General features: G+C 35.4%; 1 protein-coding gene across 1 annotated transcript in view; it reads left to right on the top strand.

The window, feature by feature from the left end:
• Positions 1-2,482: 2,482 nt before the first annotated feature.
• The window catches only part of LOC135078066 (semaphorin-2A-like), a 417,995-nt gene continuing 395,040 nt past the window's right edge, over positions 2,483-25,437 (top strand). Inside the window, exon 1 of the mRNA XM_063972632.1 lies at positions 2,483-2,770. The gene's annotated coding sequence lies outside the window, so the exon portion shown is untranslated. The remainder of the gene's footprint in view (positions 2,771-25,437) is intronic.

Raw genomic sequence — 25,437 nt, forward strand, 5'->3', positions numbered from 1 at the left:
TTGTAAAAAGAAGAAGCATTGTTCTAAATAATATGAACGATGAAAGTCTTTTCATCCGCAACAAGTTATAAGAAATTTATATTCGAAATGTTTATTACTTATATAATGTAAGACAAAGAAGAAATCAACGCTAATGTTACATGTTAACATGTTTTTTTTTTACATTAATTGAGCCCCACATTTTACCATTGTGCCTACTTACTTGATGCAGGATGCAGGCTGCTAACCGGTCAATATAGAAATCATTGGGGAGGCCTTTGTTCAGCAGTGGACGTCCTATGGCTGAGATGATGATGATGATGATGACGATGATGATAATAATTTATGAAATTTCATCAAAAGCCATCCCGAATTTTTTTCCTGAAACAGAAAAAATCTTTGAAAGCTTCGCGTTTATGATACGAGTATAATTACACACATAATCAAAAGTTTTACATTAACCACTTTCTTAGAAGCTATTTATCGATTTACACTTTCCAGCGTACGCTTTTCATAATATTTGTAATTTATCTTAATAAAGTTAATTGTTATTTAACGTATCGTTAGATCACGTGTTAACACCTGACCTTTTCTAGACCTCTTCAATAAAATCAAATATCAAGTCACGGAGTCTGATTTAATTAAATTGGCAGCAAAATTGAACGAGATATTTATGTAGGTAAGTCAAGTTGAAATCTAAGAAACCTGTTACGTAGAAATAGGTACGTTTTTGGAATAAAAATATAATTATACTGTATAGTCTTGATTTGCTGTCGACTGTAAATGACGTAAGGGTAATTTCTCACAGCAATCCAGTTTTGAGGGAGTCGGTAATGTAGCATCCAGCAAAACTGGACTATAGTGTGAACACACATTACACACAAGTAAGTAAGTGTGTGTATGAAATTCGGATTTCACATTCGGACGAATCGGGTTTTCGGGACACTGCAAACGGGATGTTTGCATCATCATTTCAGCCATAGGACGTCCACTGCTGAACATAGGTCTCCCCCAATGATTTCCATGTTGATCGGTTGGTAGCGGCCTGCATCCAGCGCCTTCCTGCCACCTTTATGATGTTCGTGGAAATATTAATATTACAACACCTTTAATCATTACCTTTATGAGGAGGATATGTTTTCCTTAACGCCGAGCGCATTCAAAAAGCGAATTATTGAAAAACTTTAATTATTATATTATTATTATTTTTTTTTATATACTAAAACTTTGGAGTGGGTCTGTAATATGCATGCTTACGATTACGATAAAATTACTTAATGTGACTAGAATTTGAAAACTAGAGAAACAGATTAGACACTTGAATGCGTGGGGTTTCATTGTTGTTGTCCGATTCAGTGTTGGTACTCTCTTGCTTGCCGCAGATCGTTTACAGTTGGTTCTGTAAGGTATCATGAAGTTCCATGTGGCCTTTGCGTTTTGTTGACACTTTCGCATTTATGTTATTAGTAGTGGTAATTTATTAAGTATCTGTAGGGTACGTGCATTGCATGTTTATTTTATTAAACTAGGATAACGGTGTTGACTGTCCAATTAGTCTGTATATTTATTGAACTATCTTAAGAAAAAATATGTATTGTTCAGTTGTTTGTTTTCCTAAATAAATTAAAAAAAAAAAAAAAAAAAAACATACTACGAGAACAGTTAATGCAAAATCGGGATAACTCCTTGGGAAAAAGCCCTAAAGGGTCTAGTTAAGGTAATCTATGGGTTATTAAATTACTGAAATGATACCGTGTGTAATATCAGATTATTTGATTTGCCATGGGAATTCACATGTGTAGGCCAGCGCCTTAGTTATATGAGTTTGTAATTAAAGCCTGTATCAGATGCACATAATTATATGCCGTACGAAAGGAATGAGTTAAGAATTATAGGATTGTTTCATGCCAAGATTTATTAATTAATTAATGAATTTGGAGCACAGTCTTTAATTACGAGATTAAAGTAATAGCTGTCCACTTAAATAAATGCATAAAATACTTATCTTCTTTAATTTTTTAAAGATTAGTTAATTATTAGTTATGCTCCCGTACGTTGACTTAGTTAAGTCAATATCAAAGTTTCAAACTAAGTATTGTAGATTACTAATAAAATTTATCAAGTTACTTTTGATTTCGTTTTTCAAACATTAGTGAAGTCGCAGTACAGTTAACTATTAATAAATAAAAGTCCGTTTGTGATTGTTTACTTGATTTTTCCCGAAACATACTTTGATCTTTTTCGGGGACCTAATTGTCGATTTCTACTTATTGCGCGACCACAAATAATTGTGGAGAATCTGTAAACGTGTTGATTAGCGAACCCTTTATCGTTAACAAGATCCGTCTAACTTTCCCAATTCGGGGGTCGACAAATCGAAATCGCTTTTAGCAAAACAAGTATTAATTTTGTATCGGCGTCCCAAGTCCCAGCTAGGGCGGGCGGCGCGCAGTCTACGAAACGAAACCCCCGCCCTGACCAGTTGTACGCGAGACGCCGGGGAGGGCCCACGCGCGCTCGCTTCGGCCCTCTTTACCACATGAACACAATACCAGAACCGCGGTAACAACATTCTGGTAACTCAAAAAATATCCTCCTACCCCCTGCCGCGTTGTGTGCTCACACATGCATAAACACTATGTAAATAGGTACACCGGAGAAATTAAGTAAACACAAACGGTGAGATTAAGAAACGATGTGATAGTGCTGTTACATCAATATTGTAAGTGGATTGTAACGTGGATTTTGCTCCTGGCCTATCCTGAAGATATGAAGACGTCTGCATGTAAAGGCAAGTAATTGTTTTCTAGATAATAATAGATTTTCCTTTATTTACACGCTTGAAACCTACAACGCTTCCTTTTGCTTTGATTTCGGTTGTTATTTCTTCAGTAGCTGATTTATATAAACAGACTACTCATTACCTTATTTATTCGATAACTCGTTGCGTTTTAATATTATTAATGACCAGCATGTTTAGAGTTTAGAAGGGTGAGGGTAGAGTAATTAGAATATACACAACGTTGATAAATGCACGTGACTTGCATAGAAACACGGTTTTGTTGTATTTCCATACGTTATTTAGTGATTTTTCATGCAATCTAGTTGTATAACCTGCCAAATTAATTTTAAACAGATTGGTTTTCAGTCATTTAGAAGTCAAGTATAATAAATATTGGACTAAATATAATCGCAATATAAATTGAATAAAGAACACAACTTTAACTAAATCTAAAAGCATAAAAGAATAGATTTCCACGAATCCAAATACTGGCTGATATCAGAGAAAAAATAACCTAGTAGGTAGGTACTAGCTAGGTATGTTATTCAATTTTGGTTTCCAAGAAGTCAAAGTTATCTTCGGTTGACGTTTGGTCCCAAGATAACAATTAATGAGAATCATTTCAATGCTATTTTAAATAATGATAAGGTTGTAGTGATAATGTCGAGTAAGACCAGAATGAGGTACGTAGTAGGAACTTACAAATGAGTTCTAATTGGAAAATAGTACTCTGTGTGATTTCCTATATTAATTTAGGACTAATGAATTCCTATATTAGGTACTAGAAAGAAATAGGAAAAAGAAGTGTTGGAACAATTTAATAAAATTACGTTTAATGCTCACTCATTTTCGCATGCATAGATAATATAATAATATTTCAGTGCACTGTTGTCTTTGATTTTTGTATCTACTTCATTATCATTATCATCAGTTTACTTCAGCCCACTGCTGGACAAAGGCCTCCTACAATGCATACCACTGAACTCGGTTCTTCTTCTTACTAGTTTCGCTCTTGGCAGAGCGGTCGTGGTCACGTGGTCACGTTGAGGGGTTCACGTCAGTTGTAGAGGCAGATACAGCTCTTCACTTGATCTCCCGCCATCTATCATTGTTGGCAGACTGCCTGGTGCAGTCATATACGCGATTTCCCACTGCTTTACTTGATCAATCCAACGCATAGGTGCCACGCTAGGCTCTTTCAGCTTTCCCTGAACGACCTGTCGCTCTATAGAGTTATTAAAATTTCTTAGCGATTAAAATCGCATCAAACTAAATTATAAATAAACAACTTCAAAACAATCGAACTGCCTAAAATTTTGACGGGTTCATCCAGTGTCTAAGTAGCTCAGATGGAAGAGCAGTCACCCGGCAAGCGAAAGGTCGTGGGTTCGATTCCCACCTTATGCAGGATTTATAGCTCTATGGAGTGGTCATGATCATGACTGTGACATATCCAAAGCATGACAGTATGTGCGTCTGTACTACGACTGACAAACGCTACGTGAACTCGATACCTGGCCATTATTCTCATTGGTAGCAACTTTGTTCAAATCATTCTAATAACTTGAGAATCTTAGAAGGGTTCTGTTTATTTTATAACATGTCTATTTAATATTATTTCTCCTTTAATTGTAATTTAAGATAGACTTCAAAGTCGTCTCTGACGATAAAGAGCCTTCATTATAAGTTCCAAGGTCGTATCTGTTTTTGTTTGAATGTTGATTCCATTGCTTTGGAAATCTTGCCGTATTCCAGCCTAATTTGGACGTATTATTGTAGACGTCTCGAGTTGTTTAGTAAATAAATCTATTCCTATTCCATTTTACATCTCAGAATTATATTCAGCGCTTCTTTTCAGCTGAAGACATTTGGTATTGAGGACGGTTGAATTTATTGTGTAATTTTCTTTTGACTTTGATTTAATGAGTTATTTTAAGGGAATTTATTCGAGTACCTTACTTTTATCGTCCATGAAAATCATTTCAGATGGGAATAGAATATTTGAATACTTATTTTTTGACGTAAGCAATTAATCAAGTATGATTTAATAATTAGAATTAACTATTTTTAATGGTTAAATTGTTGAAGACTTTAAAATTGTAACGATTATCGAATTATCATAATTTACATTATCAATGGTTTGGAGGCATTAGGTCATTTTTAGGTGTTAAACGTGATAAACTTTTCAGTTACAGTGCAGACTTTCGTCTATCCTCTAGTGTACATACAACTCACATTCGCGAGTCTACAACTCAAGCCCGGTTTCTATAACAATGCTGGCAAAACTTTAAAAGTAATTATCCACAATATATCTTACTTCATCACGTTTGATAGATGTTCACTAATGGTAATTGATTCTTGACCCAGATAAACTTGTACTGTAGTTTCCCGAAGGTAATTGATTGGCTGCCTATGCTGATTAGTGGTTCAACCTTTATGTAGCATTAATCACTTTCTTTTTCTTTGATAGTTACTTTGCCTACGTTAATTACGTTTCTGTTTATTTCAAGTAAAGTAAGTTGGATCAATATGTTTCGAACAAAACTTTATTACTCGTAAGTAATAAGGAAATAAGAAACGGATAACATTGAATAGACTAATCAACGAATTGGTTCTTTTTAACGTCTTATTAAGTACATAAAAATACAAGGCATGCCAGGTACATAAAAATACACAATAACTATACAAAGATAAGTAATATTACTTATCTATGTACTGTTTTTATCATAATACTTACCTACCTTTTCCCCGCGTCTTCGCCCGTGTATACCTACTTTATTTCCAAAATAAACACAACGCTCTTAAGTACGAGTAAACTTCACAAGTTTGACTAAATAAACACAATATTTTTCACAGTAATAAAAGTTAAACCATAACCTCTATTCACTAATAATACTTACGTCTTCGTAAACTTTATGACAAAAAAAATCAGCAACTCAATATCTAAACAAACATAGTGCATTCATTGAAAAAATTCCCCCCGTCTTCTGATAGCTCGCATCGGAAAGAATTCCTTTATGTTTTTTCCAAACAAAGTTGGAATTTTCAGTTAGTTTTAAAGTAGGTTAGGTTTCCACGAACTATGTATCGGTTCGAAACGGAGCGGGCCCCGGTTTAGGTTATTGATTCGCTCATACTTTACAATCTGGCAAAAAGCTACTAAGCATTTGCAATGTGCTTTGAAATTTCATTCTTGCTCAAATCTCCGAAAGGAATAATAAAGCTTTGTCTCCAGTGAAAATATTATATTCCGAGGAACCTAGATCCTCGATTTTGAATCTGTAGACCGACGTTTGGTTATTGTGTTGTATCACCTTGTATCACCTTAAGTTGTTTCCTCAGTTGTTACAACAACCCACACTATTATAGAAGAATAAGAAAAGTTTCACATACATCGTTCAGCTGGATAAAGATCTCCCTAAGGATTTCTACAAAGACCGGTCCTGCGATGCCCGCATCCAGGCTCTTCCTTCTTCCAACCTTCACCGAGATCGGATGTTGGTCGATGAGCGGATCGGATCGGATCAGATCGTCGGTCCACCTAGCTAGTGGGAGGTCTGCCCACACTACGTCTTCCGGCTCGTGGTCGCCACTCGAGAACTTTTCTGCCACAGCGGACATCAGCTCCACGAGTTTAATTGTCCCGCCTACTAAGTGCTATTTAAATTTGACAATTCTGCGTGCTAAGTTGGTTTCTTTGTACTTCTATACACACATACATAAAGGAATTAAACTAACGCTTTTGAATCTAGTCTTTTAATCGATACTATCATTAGCGTTTTAGCTCCGGCACTAAATAATAAGTAGCATGCAACATTGCAAGTCGTCTGTTAACCAACTGGTAGGCACTTAGGAATAAATTTGTAGTTTCAGAACGCGAACCGTTAGTGAAAGATATCGACGCCTTTGCATGAAAGCGGTAAAAAGGTATATTAATTATAAAAAGTTTTTATTAATAACTTAAAGGGGAGGCCTTTGTCCAGCAGCAGCAGTTGTGGACGTCATTTGGCTGAAAAGAAAGAAAGAAAGAAAGAATAACTTAAAAGTCCTTCAGTCCTGAATTTTTTCGGTAACCCCGGTATGCTGAGCTAATTAGTGTAGGGTTTTCTGTATAGGACTTATGTAGGTAAATAGGTACCTATTTGCAAACAAAAGTATCATTAACATTTAACACATTTTGAAAGGAAAATTATCTCTACATTACAATCCAGTAACATGTTCCATGTTCAAGTTTGTTCTAAATACCCAGAATTTTGAGCATTACTAATTTCTAATGAACTTGAAATCATAATTTATGTAATATATTTTATAATGGTGTGTTAATTTGTTTGGAACTTTACGTGCTACCCAATATTATGTTATAAATGAATTTGACAGGCGTAATAAATAAGGTTGAATGAAATTATGCACCAGAAACCCATTAAAAAAGACACGTGTATTTTTGTTTTCTTTCCATTTTTCGTCTCGATTAGTCCATTTTCTTATAATTATTTTCGTCTGAGTTGACTATAAACATTTCTTTTGATGTTTTCATTGAATTAGGTCTATTTTGATATCAATTTCAACTTGATGCCTCCACGTGTTCCTGAGAAATAGGGTCTTGAAAGACAGACGGACTTTGAAGTTATCTTACAAGAGTTTATGAGGTAGAGAACCTTAAAATGATGACAATTTATGTCGTTGCCATGTCGAGTACCTATAGGCATTAACATGAAGCCATGAAAGTTTTATCAAATAATAGTTTTTTTAAAGTTTCGTTGTTTTCCACGTCTTGTTCTTTTTCTAGACAGAAAGATGAAAGAAAGAAAGAAACTAAGAAGGAAAGAAAGAAAAAATGTTTATTCAGTATCATCGACAATACATTATGAGATAGGTACGCTACGTGTAGGTATTTAATATTACACACATATGACTTTCGCCCGTATTCATAAACATTACTATGAGGTCTCACAGTGCGCGTGGACACACAGGGTGACAACCAATCACAGAGCTCTATTCAACGCTGTGCGTTCGATTTGATGCTTCTTAAGCAAGCATCGTTTGTGAATACGGGCGTGTACGCGTCTTTCCGTTCTATACATGGCCAGAACGCACCCATAGGAAACTGCTCGTGTATATTTTGTAGTGCCTGTTTGTAAATCTGTGACCTCAAACTATACACGAATTTTGCGTACTGATCGTGTATAGTTTGGAGGAGCTTAGTAAAAAAAGTCATCTCCAAACTATACTCGATTAGTTTCTACTAGGTACACCACTTACACTTGACTAGAGTGTGTTTAGTTGATATTGATTTAGTAAAATTCAGTAAAATATGGAACTATATTTAAAATTACATCTATTTGATATTATTACATAAAATATTATTATTTTACTGAATCTATAATAAATCTAGATTTTTAACACTATTGTAAGTGGTTTTTGAAATTATATTGATTAGGTAGATTTCAAATTAAATAACAATTTAATTAAAATGAGAGAGAGAGTGAGAGAAGAAAGTTTAACGTGCATTAAATACAATAGGTACTATGCGAGACTTTAAATGCTAGGTTTGTATTGTCGGCCGTTTGGTGTAGTGGTTCGAAACGGACTACTATTCCAGAGGTAGCGGGTTCGATTCCCGCACAGTACAAACATTTGTGTGCATGAACATATTATTTGTTTGTATTGGACTGGGTGTTTTCTATGTATAATAAGTATGTATTTACAAAAAAAAAGTATTTAAGTATGTTTATATCCGTTGTCTAGTACCCATAGTACAAGCTTTGCTTAGTTTGGGCACAGATAATATAATACTAGTTTGGGACTAGAAACGCAGTGTAAAATGTCTAAGGATATTTATTTATTATTTATTTTATTTATTAACTTTTATCTCAAGAATAAAATCATTTTGACATATTTTCATACCTACGACAATTGGTGAAATATCAGCCCCAAAACAAATATATTTTCTATGGCAGAATAAGATACACCAAAAAATCCTTTATCAAAACAATGACACGTGTCGAAAGATGATTCAATGTTTAAAGTAAACACGCAGATATGAATTAATATGTGATAGAAAGAGAGGTCAATAAGTCAAAATGACTAGCATGCAACTACTCGCGTATAAATTGTAATCACGCACTTATTACAATACATACATGATTAGTCCGTATGCGTACTGGCGATGTATATTTTGGAGTAAGATAATTGACCTAAGTCACTACAAAGTATACGCGAGCAGTACGCAGCATATGCGTACTGGTCGTGTATAGTTTGGTGGAGCTTAGTAAATAAAGTCATTTCCAAACTACATATACTCGATTAGTTTCACACCCTTGCGTTCTGGCTATGTATATAACGGAAAGACGCGGCGTGTACCTTTTTCAATGAATAAATATTATTATCTTCCATCAAAAATAAAACCTCCAAGAGGTATTACGAGAGATAATTCCCAATGCGAACGTTTCAATATATTCATTTTCGCCTATCGCTCGAACGCAATCTCGGAACGGGGTAACTGTAAGCGGTTTTGCTCTAAATCTTTTTAAAACACAAAAGCCACCAGTCAAGATACCATGTCGAAGGAGGAAAAGAAAATATCTTGTAGGTGGAAACCGCACAGCTGCACAGATTTGGCGCCAACTTGCGAGAAAATCCCAAATGAAAACAAGACTACGAATGTGGGGCAAGTCTACCCGCAAGAATAATTCGAAAAGGATTCCCTCCACACACATTACCAACTCAATAAGGATTAAAACTTCATTTGAAGGCAAAAGCTTTAAAAGTTTTCGGTAAACAAGGTTTATCCCTTTTAATTACGCATATTTACACGACAGATCCTCGGCTATCGCTCTCACACGTGGGATATAAGACAGAGATGGCGCGATAACTTGGCAATGTAAGGCCACTTTTTGTGTTTCAGCCTTATAAATATTTCCGTGAAACATCGTCCGGGTCAGCCCACTTTAACACTTAAGTTTGAGGCAACTTCGGGACTCATATTGCGAATTCTCTTTAGATAATGTAAATAAACATAACTTTATATTCGTAATGTATGTCATTAGGTATTATTTGACACTAATAATACTATTTATTTATTTAATTTCATTACAAGGTTAGTTTTATAATCTAACATTTCTTATATCACTAAACATAAAAATGTTTGTTGTGACATTGCACATTTTTACTATAATATAATTACAGACTCAGTTTGATTGAATTGAATGCGAAATGTAAAAAATAATTTAATCATCTCCATCGACAAATTTTTGAATGGTTATAAATAGTCACACAGATATTTACTGTTTGTAACCAACATTTAAAAGGTATTATCGTGATAAATCATGTTATTTCGCGTTCGGATAATTTATAGCAACCATAATCCAAATATCTTCTGGATCGGAATTCCACCAAATCCATTTTAATTACCAATATTTATTTTCCCTGATAGATTTACACCATTTATCGGCAAATACGATTCGTACGAGGGCCTGTTGATTTTAAAATTTTGCTGGAATGTTGTGCTGTAAAACATTATTTTATGGCTTCGGTGGCAGTTATTTGATTTTTTGTATCTACATTGTACAGGGTGGAAACGATAAGTGATCTCACTCGATTATTTCTAAACTATACAAGACATCGAAAAACTGGTGTGGCTGGCTTACATTTAGTATGGAAGCTGGAAACATTGAATTTTCGGATAGATCCAGTTTATTATGTAACATATTAACCATTTGAAAGAGCTCATGAAGCACTATTCGGAATCTGTAACTAGTTTTTCGATATCTTGTATAGTTTAGAAATAATTGAGTGAGATCACTTATTGTTTCCACCCTGTATTAAGTAAGTACAAATGCTGTATAAAAGTAAGAGTAGGCGCACACCGTTGATTTTTAGTTGGCCGCTAGTTGTGCCCGATTTTAAATTGTATGAAGAATCGGCCAAATCGAATCGGGGCGTAGTGTGCGCACTCCCATACATGCCCATACTGATCAACAGCCCGACTAAACTATCGGCCGACGAAAAATCAACGGTGTGCGCCTACTCTTACTGATGACGCAGCTTAGAGCCCTACATTACACGGTCAGGTTTAATTGTGTCGACTATGCATTACACGCACATACTCGGCCCTGAAGCCCAAATATGATAATTAAACGTACCCTAGAGTCATGGCATAACCTTCTTTATTTTAACATATTTGCATACGCATTTGCTTTAGACTGACCTGGATAACGGCGTACCTATTAAGTCTTTGTTATTATTTAATCTGTGCAAACATTTGAAAAGATTGATTTTTTTTATCCTAAATTTTAAAAATGCTCACGAAAACGAGGGCGAAAGAATAAGAAGAAACTTTTTCAGTAGAAATTTTAAGGTTCCTACATTATTACAGACAATAAAAACAGAATGTAATAGGTAGAGTTGGTAGCACATTAAGGACAATGTTCGTTCTCCATACATTGTTCGCCTAAGAACCAACAATTTTGACATATTACTACCCGAAAGCGAAATAATACGATTCTGTGTGTAAGAACAATGATTCCTGATGGACACTTGCCATAAAATTAATGATTAAGAATATTAAATCACAGCGATTTTATAATATGTCGTTTATGACAACATGGCGTCTAATGTATTGTGTGAATGTATGAACACCGATTCGCGAAAAATGTTTTGTATTGTCGTCACGCCGAGTCGCAGCCAAATAGTATAAAATAATAGAACAAGTTTTAGAAATTCCAACTCGGCATTACACTTTTATAATATGCCCACATATTGCACGTAAATAAACAACATGAATCGTAGGTTGTTTCCACCCTTGTCATCTGACACATGAAATAAACTCCTATTGTATTATAGATATCGAAGCCGAATCGTATATAATAATAGAATGGGTTTTGGAGATCACTCGGGGTTCCACTTTTATAAAATACCTACATATTGCATAAAAATAACACGAATCATGAGTTTTCTTTTCACCATTTACATCTGACATGAGATAACAAACTCCTATCTCCATGACTACCGTCGTAGTCTATGTCAAAGACTACAATATTTTAAGCAAGAAGTTTCAAACCTTAGCGGCTACAGTAACCCCTGGGCCACATACATCGTGATAACATTCGGTCGACACCGGAACGAAGTCTTGCGATTATGCAAAAAAGCACCGTATTCTAGTGCGGCTATATCACGTTCAACCGGGGTTTTAATTCGACTAAAGTCCTGACTAAAGACTGGAAGAAAATACGCCGCATTGTATGAGCACTTCGTGTTCGTTAAAGTGGCTTCAGATCTAGAGCCTACATAGTTTTCTTTCCAATAATATCCGCAAGTAGCGCTGCATGATCTTTACAACAAAAACGGCAATAGTTATTAAGGTGCCAAAATTATATGATTACTTTGGCACGGTATTATACACGTTCGAAGATTTGTCATTTTCATTCATTTCATCATCATCATCATCATTTCAGCCACAGGACGTCCACTACTGAACATAGGCCTCCCCCAATGACTTCCACATCGCACGGTTGGTAGCGGCCTGCATCCAGCGCCTTCCCGCTACCTTTATCAGGTCGTCGGTCCACCTTGTGGGTGGACGTCCCACGCTGCGTTTTCATTCATTTATTATTTTCTTAGTGCCAGAAAAAAAATAGTTTCTAGCTGTCCCAGCAACTTCGTCAATAAAAAGTTGTCTTGTCTTATCTTTAAAATCGTAATATTAATTTCTGAACGTATCCTGTTTGACACCTAATCATTATTATTTGACATAGCTGGCTCGGCGAATTTCGGCAAATTAATTTTGACATTGCAGAATATGACTTTTGATAGGTTTATCATAGAATTCGGCGGGGATATCCTCACGGAGGAAGTTCGAAAAATGGCGGAACAAGATCTTATAATAATGCAAGGTCGAAGCTGTAACGCGCGTGCTCCTACGTGTAATCCGGCGAATATACAATAAATAGTAATGTCTGGTAAATAGTGGTAATACGTATCGTTCGTTTCAGCCGAAAAGACGTCCACTGCTGGACAAAGGCCTCCCCCAAGGATTTCCACGAAGACTGATCCTGCACCGCTCGCATACAGGCACCTCCCGCGACCTTCACCAGATCGTCGGTCCACCTAGAGGGAGGCCTGCCCACGCTTCGTCTTTCGGCTCGTGGTCGCCACTCAAGAACTTTCCTGCCCCAGCGGCCATCAGCTCTACGAGCTATGTGCCCCGCCCCGTCTATGTCTATATGCGCTACGATTACAGGGTATCATTTTGCATAGTCGCAAGACTTCACTCCGCAGCTGTCAAATCAATGTCGCATAATGTTATCGCAATGTGTGTGGCCCTTGGCCAAATCACAGAAGCCTATGCGAAGAAAGAGCACTTGAATGACAATGAAAATCAGGGTTACCATTTTATAAGATCTCCTCACTATTGAGGGTAACAAAGTAACATTAATAATCTAGCCATTAATTACATTTATTACCTACAGGGTGGAAACGATAAGTGATCTCACTCGATTATTTCTAAACTATACAAGATATCAATAAACTAGTTACTGATCCTGAAAGTGCTTCATGAGCTCTATCAAACGGTATTAATAATAGGTTACAGAATAAACTGGATCTATCCGAAAATTCAATGTTTCCAGCTTCCATACATTTGGTAAAGTCACATTATTTTAAAAACTACACATGATATCGTAAAACTGATTACTGATTCTAAAAGTTCTTCACAAGCTCTATCCAATGGTATCAATAATAGGTTACAGAATAAACTGGATCTATCCAAAAATTAAATGTTTCCTTCTTCCATACATTTAGTACTACCACAGTGATGACACCCATCTCTTGACAATATTATAGCAAGTAAAGCCTAAAACCAATGTTTTCCATGAATAATTTTAAATAAGAATACAATTTACGAGTTTATTTTAAGTTTATTTTTAAATAAAAAAAAATACACTTCTAATATTGTGTGTCTGGCATACATTTAGTATGGAAGCTGGAAACATTGAATTTTCAGATAGATCCAGTTTATTCTGTAACCTATTATTGGTACCGTTTGAAAGAGCTCATGAAGCACTTTCAGGATCAGTAACCAGTTTTTTAATATCTTGTATAGTTTAGAAATAATCGAGTGAGATCACTTAACGTTTCCACCCTGTATACGAGAAAGTAAAGCAACATGCGGTTTTATTTTCATTTGTAAAATATTTGTAACAGTTTGTTCTAAGTTTAGTTTTACAACAGTATTGCTGTTTCAGCTGTCACTGTGAAGCTTTGGGAAAATAAATAAGTAGAAAAAATATTAACATAAATATTTATTTAAGTTTTTATGTTCATTATCATACCTAATATGCCAATTTAAGTTACACTGTGTGACAAGTCTTTGACACTAAACAAACTCTTCAGCTTAACGTAAGTGGAATTAATCCTTTTTGTTTGATCACATATAAAAATAACACAAGTGTTAAGGAAAACTTCTTCTTTGGTATGGTATCACCACGGAGTTATAATGGCGGCAACTATGTATCACTGACTTGTAACTTTCAAACAGTACGAATAATAAGGGCACCACATTGGTTTTCTTTCTGAAAAAAGGCTTTCACTTTTAGTACTAACCCTTTAGCACTATTTCATTGAAATAAAAATACAATAAACGCACAGAAGACTGAAATTGAGTCAACTGACGTGACATTTATAATTTGTTGACATTATGACAGTTTGACAAGACTAGGGATTGAAAAAGTTTTAATTGAAAAAGTAAAATGACAATTTATTAAAACGATTCACAAGGATATAATCGATTAAAAATATTTATAAAATGTTCTGATACTTGCCTGTAGCGATTATCCAATCCTGGTTTCTACTGAAAAACTACCTTGGGGCAAGATTTTAATAAAATAATAAAATCTTTATCTTCTCTTTCACAATCTATAAAAGTTCATTTGGTCTATTATTATACATGTGCTATGAATGAGGGTTTTCGCGATTGAAAAATCCGCGAGATGGCAATACGTAGACGCGAGGTCCAAATGCTGCATGGTTGGTGGATTTTGACATATCTGTCAATGTCATGTCAAAAATAACCAATCATGCAGCATTTGGACCTCACGTCTACGTATTGCCATCTGGCGGATTTTTCAATCGCGAAAACCCTCATTGGCATTGATTATGAGAGACTGGCAACTATACTAGGTTGATATATGTTTCTCTCACTTCAACTGGCATTGGATTCAACATCGGATTCTGACACTTTTACAGTTATGATACCATGAATATCAGTTTATGGTCCTAATTATTTTTATTTTATTTTCGACCTTCGACCAGTTGGACACTTTAGATAGCTTCTTGTAATAGTGTCAATATCTTTTTAGCTTTTAACGCAAATCTTCTTCAAAGTCTTCAAAGCAGTTTAATCGATTTATTTTATTTTCAAAATCGATATTTTATTGTCTATGATGGCCGCAGGAACATCACTATACATGGACTCCCAGCAATAAAGTACGGTAATGCCTCGTACAGATTTTATCGGCAAAAATTATGGAACTTGATAGGTTTTAGACCATGCCACGCACCAAAACGTCCGGAAGTTGTAATAGTATTATAGAATAAACGTTAAAAGACTTATTTATTTAATTTTTCAATGCTTAAGTGTCCATTAGAATAAATGGGTGCTTAATGTATTAAAAAAAATAGAAAATAATTATGATGGGTTAATGTTTTTGGGCGGTTTTTAGGCGGTTTCTGACAATGTCCTTTTGTTGCAAATTAAAACAATATAAAATTCCATAGCGTTTAGCTTGACATACTATGATGACATATCGTATATCTATATCTATACTAATAAATCTGTAGAGAGGTCAATTCTGTACATGAAATATATTTTCAAAATAACTATCAGGGGGTGATTAGTGATCAATACTGATGCCAAAAATGCAATCAGTAAAATTTTTGTCTGTCTGTCTGTCTGTCTGTCTGTCTGTCTGTCCGTGTGTATGTTCCTTATAGAAACAAAAACTACTCGACGGATTTTAACGAAACTTGGTACAATTATTCTTCATACTCCTGGGCAGGTTATAGTATACTTAGGAATTCCCACGGGAACGGGAATTTGCGGGAAAATCCTTTTGTATGAAAAATCTAAACCGCTTAAGTTAGACGCTTGAAATTTGGCATGCAAGTACCTTAGTAAACTTAAAGCTTAGTTATAACAGGATATTGCAAAATTCCCACGGGAACGGGAGTTAGCGGGAAAAAACATTTGTATGAAAAAATCTAAACCGCGTAAGATAGATGAAGGGGGTAAAACGGGATCCACGCGTACGAAGTCGCGGGCGGCCGCTAGTGACTACATAAAATGCTAAAGTTTTTATCTTGATGTTGTATTGTCTGTAAATGTAGCTCATGTAACTTATACACGACTGTAAGCGTAATTAGAACAAAGCTTCAGTCCGCGTATTTACAACTAGCAGTGCCCGCGACTTCGTACGCGTGAAAATCATTTTTGCTCTGCACCTATCTCGTAGCGTGATGGTATATATAGCCTATAGCCTTCCTCGATAAATAGGCTATCTAACACTGAAATAATCGTTCAAATCGGACCGGTAGTTCCTGAGATTAGCGCGTTCAAGTAAACAAACAAACTCTTCAGCTTTATAAATTAGTGTAGATTTAACATTGTAAAAGTAGCATGTAGGTAGGTAGTATGTACCCACGGCAGCATATCAGACAATACATTTTTTTGCAAAATGGTGCGTATTACCACTAGGTTTACATGAAATGCCATAGTTTTTAGCTTGATGTTCTGTAAATGTATGTAACTTATATACGAATGTAAGCGTAATTGGAGCAGAGCTTCCACAACCAATGGCCGGCCGAGTGTACGCCTGGCCGACAATTAGCACGCAAATAACTGACACTAGTTAGACAAAGCATTTGTTTGGATGTCCGCTGTTAAGCTAGCAAGTTTTATTTTCAAAGCCTAGTAACGTAAATGTACGGTCGTAGTTGAAAATACTGAAGTGCGTATGAGAAATATCACCTTGATCTATCAACTAATGTACGATCGCCACCACGTACCGGCAAGCGCAGCGTAGAACTCATAGAGGTAGGAAAGCGCTGGATGCCGGCCGCTACCAACCGGCAATAGGAAATCATTGTGGGAGGCCTATGTGAACATCCTGTGGTGGCTGAAATGAGGATGATGATGATGATGATCCTTCCCATACCTTAATTTTACTCACGATGAATAAAAAACTCTTTACAATTTACTATAAATCTTTTACTAAAACAAATGTCACGAAAATAAAGTATGAAAACTTCGATTCCCATTGGAAAGGATTATGAAACAAATAAAGATTTAAGTGGCAATTGACGGGCGACCCCGACTCAGGGGCGAAGACTTAAAATGAAGCGAAGGAGTTTGTCTCTAGCACTAAAGACAAGTCTACTTGTAATTTGAGTTAGAGCTATGATTGTCTTTTTAATTTGGTTTTCGTCACGATATTGATCATAGGTGCCTACTCGAAGGCGACTAATGCCCGTTTTCACCATCAATCCCTAATTTTAAAGTGACCCCTATGTAATGGTAACACATACCAGAAATTTTGTTTTCATAGGGGTCCTTAAAATTAGGGATTGATGGTGAAGACGAGCACAAGATAATAATCATCCAGATATTACCTAAATCGAAACAAGAACGGAAAGAAAATACTTTATAAGATAATAATAATATTACAAGCATTAATTATAATAAGTCCTTAGCCTTGCACAAAATAGGCCATCTGCGCTAACCAATAAATAGAATCAAAAGCACTATTCGCTAAAACAAAAGATACCTATCAGTCGGAAAATGACAATGTACAATTTGTTAGACTGTAAAATAGATCACTTTGTATTCCAGCTGGGGCCTAGACTCGACCGAATTTAGTTCACAAATCCGGTTCATTACGTTTTCAATAGGTCGGGGCTCACGGTTCACCGACAATTACTATCGCACAGAGTAGGTCACCCAGATATGTACTATCTAGATAGGTGCATAAGCACCAAGCATTCTAGGTGACATTGATATTTTGGTGTTGTATTCCCTAACCCATTTAACCCGTTTGCTGCTGTACTCCGTCCAATATTCCGTGTTATAATGCGAAAGTAACTCTGCCTATCTGTCTGTTTATTTCCATTTCTAACTTTAGCCTCTGAACCGATTTAGATGAACGGTGTGAGTGAAGATAGTTTGGGACCAAGGGACAAACAACGCATAGTTATTATCCCAGTTTTTGTAAAGGAATTACTGATAATATGATTAGTCTTTCTGTGACAGATTAATTCACGCCGCAAGTAAAAAGTAGTTTTATCGAGATAATTAATGTGAAATTATACTTTTGGAATAAAATAGGGCGTCAGTTGTCACATCGGTGTGTTTATTCATACTTAAATAATTATTATTTATATCACACCTTTTCTTCATTTTTTATTGTAAAATCAAATAAAACATTTCATATTTTTCAAAGCTATTAATAACAACTTTTGATACGTTTATTCACGAGCCACGGTTACTTATTTACTCCCGAAATACAAAGTTGAGTCTCGGGAGCTCTTTGACGGCGTAAGGTTTGACGAGTAAAATTGTAACGAACTAATTAAACTTTTTATTTATACAACCCTTTGATTTTACTATGGCTTCCACAAGTTCCAGTTTCGTTTAGCTTTTGCGTTTGTCTTATGTCTATTAATAAACAAATATTCTAATTAGTAAAATTTTCAGCAGACATGTTTATTGAAAAACTTACACACAGAGGTTTGTCAGCGTTAAAATATTTATCAAAACCCTGCTCATGTATAAGAACAAAATTTAAACTTCGCCCGATATATCTAACATTAAAATCTAGTTTCTTACTTATTTTTAGAACTATTAAGCTAAAAACAAACGTATTGAGAGATCACGGTGATTTTATATTACCCAACCATGGCGGTTAAGAAAAAAACGGAAAAGAAAAGGTATACCTTTTCAGTTTTAAAAAGTGAAGAGGCTTTCAATCCAAGTTGATCGAGATATAGATTTGTAAAACCGCTCGCCAAATCATGGACCGAGAGCACTTTAAACAAACGGCGTTACCAAATCAGTGCACCCGAGTCAAAGTGTCGGTAAAATAGAGTACAGTACCGCCTTACCGATGTTCATTCAATTTTAAACCCCACTGCAACGTCTTAAAGTGCACACGGCTTAATATATACCGGGACCGTACTTATTGCCTCGCTCGCTCACACCCCACACCACTCTGTGACGTCATAACTTGAGAAGTAGTGAGCTTGGCGGTTTTTGGGTTAAATAACGAATTTAATGTAATGTGGGTGAGGTGAATGAGGATTAAAGTCTTTAGTTGTTACAGAAATAAAGGGTGTAAAAGATAGGTAAATGTAACTTAACTCGCCTTTATCAGACTTTTTTTAAATTCGGAGCTGAAAATGCCCGCTAACTCGATTTTTTTCTACGTTTTCAGAATATCGAATCGTAGAATATCATAGTTCACTAATGACTCTTACAGTAACTGCATTGCGTGATTTTTTTTGATTTTGAAAATAAAATACTGTTAAAATTTTGTGCTTAGCTAGCTTTATGTGTATAAACGTTTTTTTTTACTTTAAGATATAATATAATTTGAATAGAATAATTTTTATCTAATAAAAAAGATATTAATATGAAAGCCCAAAAGAATGTCCCTAAAATTAGAAAAACAGTTTAAGTATGTTCCTAAATCATTCTAGAAAACAATTCCAACCGCAATAAAACAAATTACGCGAATACAAAAATAAACATTTAAAAATACTAAATTCGTTTACAAATGCCATAAAAAGTATCAGGTGTTTCCCCCGATTCCCTCCATTTGGACGGTTTGGAAAATATATTGCGGTATCCGACGCTATAACTTTTCTTTAAAGTCCTTACGGGCTGTTAGTTGAATGCTTAAAAAACAGGTCAAGAGTGAGTCGGACTCGCGCACCGAGGGTTCCGTACAAACTTGTAGGTATTACCAGACCTGTTCATCTCCGCGAGTTTACATCGAAAACAAAACACGCACAATGGCCCGCCCACCTACAGGATACTATTCGACAAGGCCTCACATACGAGCGAACATTGACTCACGCACGCGTATTCTTGTGTATGATGGAAGAAAATAAAGAAAATGGTGTACTAAATACTGTGCAGTATTTAACTGCCTAAATAATAATAAAAACACAGAATGTACTTTTTTAAGTTGCCTCAAGACACTGAGAGGTAAATAAGTAGTTAATATTATTCATGATAATTCATGCTAAATCATGTATTTCCTCCGCCATTTTCCGCAGTTTGGCACCTCACGTCACATCATTTTACCAAAGTCAGCCCTATGCTTCGGCGCAGTGCCGATCACTGACGTTTGTCAACAAAATGGTGCTTGACTCTTGAGACAGGCTAAATTACACTATATTGTTAATGACATTGAGCATACATTTTTTTAAATACCTTCGCGAAGTAAAACTTCTGTACGTAGTACTTATTATCATTCTGTGGTATTACCGTTAAATAATAGAAGTTCCTGAAATTAAGGTTTTCGAAAACGGCAAAAAAATCACGTTTGTTGTAGGGAGCCCCTACTTAAATTTATTTTATCATGCACTAAATTTCACTAAAGTATTAAAAAATTCAACTGTCTAGCTATCAGCCTGGTAATAGATAATTAGACGGACTGTGGAGGCTTAGGCATAGGGTCTCGCTTTTACCGTTTGTTTGGGTAGGTACGGAACCCCAAAAATGCCCAGAACAGGGAAAGAGCATTGAAAACTATTTCAGATGCTGCTAACGGGATCGGAAATGTCAAATAAAATATCTTTTATGATCTTCCTTAAGGTATCAGCGTAATGGCCCATGATATTCGTAAAACTGAATTTTCCCCCATTCGGGATTCCTTTATGTTTACTACTTTGGTTTGGTTAGGTAATTTGATGACAGTGCTTTGTCGTGCGTATCATTTAAGTCATTTATTCTGGCTTCGTGTTTTATTAACCTTGTGTAAGGAAATTGAAAACGAATATTAGGGAAAAATACGATGCTTTTCATTGACATCAACATATTGAATTTAGGTAGGTACCTAATGGTATTGTTATTTCCGAATATAAAAAGGTATTATGCAGTGCAAAATTAATATCTCTGAGTTATTCTGTCATTTTCTTAACTAAAGCTTCATTTCATATCTTATTATTTTAAGTATGAACGTCGTTAAACTTAAGTAACGAGAGAAAAAACTTACATTTCTTACTTACTTATTTTTCTGCTAAAACATTTTTTTATGAACAAAGACTCTCTAGTCTAAACAACTGAAACTATTCCACTAATCTGCTTACCGAACTAATTAACTAAAGTTCTGCTTCTATAAGTTCGCTCTAAGAGGGTAACTTTATGCCGGGGGTAATAAAAAAAAGCAATTTAACTTGTTTTAAAACGACAATCAACACTTGGAATCGCTGTAGGGAGCCCCAACAAACTACTTACGTTTCTAGTTCAATGTTGCGAAGGTATTCTAGGTTGTTATAAGTTTTATAAGCTACTCGTCGTGGCTATGTCGCATCTTTTCGGTGGAATTTAGATATTTTTAAAGATGCGATATTCCATGCAAGGAATATTTTATTCCTTTTATAGTCTAGGCGTACCACACTGGCTCTCGTCTTTTGCTGCCCAAAAATACAAGAAGCTAACTTACGCCCGTATTCACAAACATTACCATGAGGTCTCACAGTGCGCGTGGACGCACAGCGTGACACACGAACAAATCACAGAGCTCTATTCAACGCTGTGCATTCGATTTGCTGCTTCACATAAGCAAGCATCGTTTGTGAATACGGGCGTGACTTGCGATGCTATTTGCAGGTATTTCCATTAATAAAAATGATGTACTATATAACTATTTGAAGAAATAATTTATTTTGATACCAGCAATGAAGGTAAACTTATTCCTTCATTAATTAAATTGTTGACTGAATATGAATCGAGTAGTAATGCAACATATCGAATATATTTTTTTTCATTTCATTTACAGAATTCTCTCTTTGCTAAAGGCATAACATGCCCTGTTAATTTAAAAAGTCGAAACAAAAATTTCGCGCTTTGTTCTAGTGGGTCACACAGCTGCCACACTGTGATCCTATTGCTTTTATTCGAGGTTTTACCAGGCCTGTTCATCTCCGCGAGTTTACATCGAAAACAAAACACGCACGATGGCCCACCTACAGGATACTATTCGACAAGGCCTCACATACGAGCGAACATTGACTCACGCACGCGTATTCTTGTGTATGATGGAAGAAAATAAAGAAAATGGTGTACTAAATACTGTGCAGTATTTAACTGCCTAAATAATAATAAAAACACAGAATGTACTTTTTTAAATTGCCGTCTTGAGGTTGTAATGTTAATTACATTCTGAGAGCTAAATAAGTAGTTAATATTATTCATGATAATTCATGCTAAATCATGTATTTCCTCCGCCATTTTCCGCAGTTTGGCACCTCACGTCACATCATTTTACCGAAGTCAGCCCTATAGCTTCGGCGCGGTGCCGATCACTGACGTTTGTCAACAAAATGGTGCTTGACTCTTAAGACAGGCTAAATTACACCATATTGTTATTGACATTGAGCATACATTTTTTTAAATACCTTCGCGAAGTAAAACTTCTGTACGTAGTACTTATTATTATTCTGTGGTTTTACTACAGGCTAAACTAAATTGAGATAAAAATGGACGTATTTTGGTCTTTTTTAGTGTCCGTTTTCCAGCCAATTAGGTTAAAACTCGGTAAAAAATAATGGATGGCTAAAAAGCTTATTTTGCAATGAGTCTGCAGTACGAAAATAGACGCTAGTTTTTTGAAGTGGTATAGAAATAAATTACGAAGGATTCATGCCACTAATTTTATTAATGTAACGAGTGAGGCGAATTTGGAGCATTACAAATACTTGAGGATAATTTTGTTATTTTCTAAATTGATGAGATTTAATTGAAACAGAGACTAAGTACTGTGATTTTGATCTCAATATTATTTCTCTTTGCAATTAAAGATGGGTGACACATACCTATTTCTAGGGACATAGACGTCCCTTAGGGTATACATTTTTTTAATTTGGAATTTGCTCGCAAAATTCCCTGAGGTCTACATTGACGCGGGAAAACTTATAATAATATCATTTTTCTTTTGAAAACCAAAGCTACGAGTATCTTTTGATCAGAATTCTAATACAAATGCCAATCAAATCGCATAAGATTTGCGCGACTTCGCATGGGTTTGGAATCCTAATGTTTCAATAATAAGGCTCGTGATAACAAACTTTTGTTGAGCGAAACTTTTAATGCTTTGAGAGGCATATAAAGTGGACTTCCTTAAAATCAGTTTATTCTAAAATTAGCTGACCCAGTAAACTTTGTAAAGCCTATGCTCATTGGAAATAATAAAAGATGTGATTCTAATGGTGAAAGTTATTTTTAAATCGGTCCATTAGTTCGATAATCAATAGTCAATTCAATCGAGCCCATTCAATACAAACAAATTATCAAAACTTTCTTCTTTATAATTTTAATGTAGACTAGCTGCACCCCGCGGTGTCACCCGCGGTAAAACATAGCCTAAGTGTTAATCCAGGGTATCAGCTAACTCCATGCCAAATATTAAAATCGCTCCAGCCGTGAAGGAGAGTCGAAGTGACGTTAGACGTGAAGAAGTAAAACACACACTCACAAACTCTCACCTTTATAATATTAGTGTAGCTAAACATTAAACTCTCTTTGCTTGGTTATCGCAAGAAGCATTTTGAACTGGGAGGGCACATACTTCTTTCAAGAGATGTATTTGCAGTCCATTGATTCGCTGACTTTGAAAACACATTTTCACTCGTAACGTCCACATACTTTTATGTGCAAGAGGATTTTATTCCACGAAATAGCACGAAGTGAACTGGTATTTTCTGAGATTTCGCAGAAAATGTTAACCCATTTTTACTTGGAATCGAAACAAAATTAGATTTTTACTGAAAGTACTGGACCTACAATTTTATTTATGTAAAATCAATAGGTAATAGGTATAATAATAGGTAAATCAATAAGGTTTAAGTCAATATTAAAGTTAAATTTCAAAATACATGTCAGTTGATGCTCCACCGGAACTGGCTAATGTGTAATTGTGTAATCATAATCTTCCGATCAATATATTTCCTACACGTAAATTCTCTCTCCAAACATTTAACTTGTACGAAAAATCAAACATCCCATCTCGTCACTTATAAAAATTGTCCTCAGAACATCGAGGCGTATCTTAATGACTGACAAAAGATCGATCACTCGTTCCTGCGAGGCGAATAAATTGAATTCTAATTTTCAATTTTAATAACAATACACTTCGAAAAGTCGCGCGCAGGCGTCACTCGGAGTCGAGGATATCGATGCTCTAGATTCGATTCTATCGTATAAAACATCGAGCACAGATTGGTTTTGTAAAAAATAATAATATAGACCATCTCTCTATATGGACGTCATGCTAACAAAGTAGGTATGAAAGTCGTATCTTACTTGCTATAAAATTGAGTTACTGAATCAAAAATGAATAAGATCATCCTTATTTGGCATCTTAATCACTAGTGGCTTTATATAAATTAGTTAAAATAAACAACATCATAAAGACATTAACGCTACAAATTATAGAGAACTAACCAGAATCCCACTTTTAAATTGATAAAAGATACGTAAAAATAAATTATCATCCGCTTTGCTTTAACCAAACGTTCAGAAGCAATTTATATTAACCTTAAATCTGATAATGAGTTAATTAATTTTGGTTTCGCACTTTGTGCAGCTGAATGAATTTTAATGACTCGTTAAACGGTAATTTTTTATCAATTAATTTTATTAAAAAGTGTGTTTACGCGGAAATAAAATGGAAACGAATTCGGCTGAAGTGTTTTAATACTTGTTTAATATGATTAGTTACAGTAATTAAAATGTTAAAGTTAATTGAAATGGACGTATTTTCTCAAAGGTCTTTGTGGAAATCCTTGGGGGAGGCCTTTGTCCAGCAGTGGACGTCATTCGGCTGAAACGGACGAACGAACGATTTTCTCAAAATCCATTTGCCTTTATTGTTAAGTAGGTATTATTTTGATTATAAAAGGAAAGAACAACCGTTCAAATATCCGACCATAATTTTTAGTTAAACATTTTTTTTGTTTTTAAATAGCATTTCATGCTTTGAAAGGACAATGCTTATGCTTTTTATCGTACAAAACTTTCCATATCACCCCACTAACCTATCATTAACACAGACAACAGAAAAAAACACAGAAATGCATATGTAGCTCATAATAACCGAAGGCTTCCCACCCCACGGGTTAATTACAAGCAAGCACACGCTTCGCCTATCGTTAAGTGGATAACTAACGCCACGATATCGACGGTGGTATTTTGTATGGCAATTTTCCACGGTTCTTCACACCGCCGTATGTAGAGGCGTTCTGAATATTTCATATGCGATAATTTATAGCATGATTTAGTGCGAAGCCGCCAGGATCGCTCCACCACAGCCCTTTTTTGCACAATTTACATATGAAAATAGTACGCTATATATCAGAAGATCGTATTTAGTTTGCGCGTAGCGAGATTTTAGTTAAGGGTTGTT

Source organism: Ostrinia nubilalis, chromosome 14 (genome assembly GCF_963855985.1).
Source record: "Ostrinia nubilalis chromosome 14, ilOstNubi1.1, whole genome shotgun sequence".
In the NCBI taxonomy this organism is placed as follows: domain Eukaryota; kingdom Metazoa; phylum Arthropoda; class Insecta; order Lepidoptera; family Crambidae; genus Ostrinia; species Ostrinia nubilalis.